We start from the raw sequence: 1,860 nt of genomic DNA on the forward strand, positions 1-1,860 counted from the left end.
ATTTTATTACCACATGTCCAAACCCTATAGATTATAGGCCTAAACCACAACATTTATGAGAGAAAAAAAAAAAAGAACGTTTTATGCATTGCCCTGTTCCAGTTACGCAAAAAAGAGGAGCAAGTCTTCCTCACATTTACTTGATGGTAAGTCTTAACATTTTTTTAGTTTATAGATTCTTTAATAAAATGACCACCGGATATTACATCAGACCAATTTCAGCCAAGAAAAGTACCATATTCTCCATCTCCTTATTAGATAGAATTGAGGCTTTGATGTACCAAACAAGGAACACATATGAGCGTGGAACTCAACTTCCTGATCTCGAGTCAAGGTTCTTCCAACTAGATCGAATGCATTCAACTGTCAACAAGGCATTATTCTGAAGTTTTTAGATAACAATTTTGATTGAAATGTGTTCTACTTGTCTGCTTCAGAATAATCCTTAATGAGCACATAGACTGAATTGAGCGATTTCAAGTCAATATAATTGTGTTCTCATCTTTTTATGTGCTGTTTATGACCTACTTGAGCTTGCATTATGACTCTATATATGAACTAAATGATGATTTAAAATTTTTTGCTAAGATGAACCTCTATCATGAACAAAAGCTAGTTGTTGTTTTAGGACCTTTGCTTAAGGTCACCACGCAAAAAGTTGACCATTCTCATGTTCTTGTCCAATTATCAGCTTTTTTTTTTTTTTTTTCAAGTTGGTTTGCTGTATTTATCGGGAGATTTATGTGGTGGCAATGCTCGCTGCATTGCTATGCTTTTACCATTCAAGAGGTCACTACAGACTATTCAACACCACATGTAAAACCTCTTGTTAGAGTCTTGACAGCAAAAATTGGAAGTTATGGTTCTTTTCTCATTGAATGTTGGCCTCTTTCAATCAGCATGGGGAATGCAATTAGGTTTCTAAAGAATCGAATTGCCAAGTTACCTTTGATTTTGTCTGAGTTGGAAGCAAAGGCAACTCTTCATTCAGATATTGATCTTTTCATAAATGAGAAGATCGCAATTGCAGACAAGGTCAAGCATGCAGTCACAAAGGTTAGAGAAGGTGATGTTCTTCTTACGTATGGCTCATCATTTGCGGTTGAAACAATACTACTAGTTGTGGTAGTGGACTGTCGTCTAAAGCTTAAAGGGCAACTCTTACTTCGTAGGTAGGTGGGAAAGGGATCAGCTATTCATACACTCATATAAACGCTATTTCATATATCATGCGTGAAGTTACTCAAGTGTTTTTGGGTGCGTCATCTGTGTTGTTCAATGGAATAGTTTACTCAAAGATTGGGAATGCATGTGTTGCTATGGTTGCCCATGAATTTTGTGTACCAGTCTTAGTTTGTTGTGAAGCATACAAGCTTCATGAGAGGGTGCAACTTGATTCTATTTGCTCCAATGAGATGGGTAAGCATTTCCTTTTACAAACGGACCAACACATCAATTCGATACATCTCCTTGCAGGGCTTTTCCAATTCCTTAATGGTAGTACAATCATTTTTACTTAAGATACGCTTCCTCTTGTGTTTAGTCGGCTTGAGCATTCAATACAGCGAAAAGCTCTCCCAGTTTCGCCCCTCTTCCATAGCGAGCATAAGAAGTTGGTTCTTCCACCACTTCGAGGAGGATAAGACAAGGAAAACCCACCCTTGCCAGTGAAATAGTAGAAATCCTCATTTTCATGAGAAAAGAACTTATGAAATTCTGGAACGCCTTTGGGGTGGCCACCAAATTCTTCTCCCGACAGAGCATGAGGAAGGCAACTAAAGCTCGCCAGCTGTTCGAATAGAGATAAGAAACAAAAATGTTACAAAATTGAAGGACCTCAACGAAGAAGGGGTCCAAAGG

The 1,860-nt window shown here is 38.0% G+C and overlaps 1 pseudogene; it reads left to right on the forward strand.

The window, feature by feature from the left end:
• The first annotated feature begins 670 nt into the window (after window positions 1-670).
• Window positions 671-1,643, forward strand: LOC110635333 (uncharacterized; annotated as a pseudogene).
• The last annotated feature ends 217 nt before the right edge of the window (window positions 1,644-1,860 follow it).

Source organism: Hevea brasiliensis, chromosome 4 (assembly GCF_030052815.1).
Source record: "Hevea brasiliensis isolate MT/VB/25A 57/8 chromosome 4, ASM3005281v1, whole genome shotgun sequence".
In the NCBI taxonomy this organism is placed as follows: Eukaryota; Viridiplantae; Streptophyta; class Magnoliopsida; order Malpighiales; family Euphorbiaceae; genus Hevea; species Hevea brasiliensis.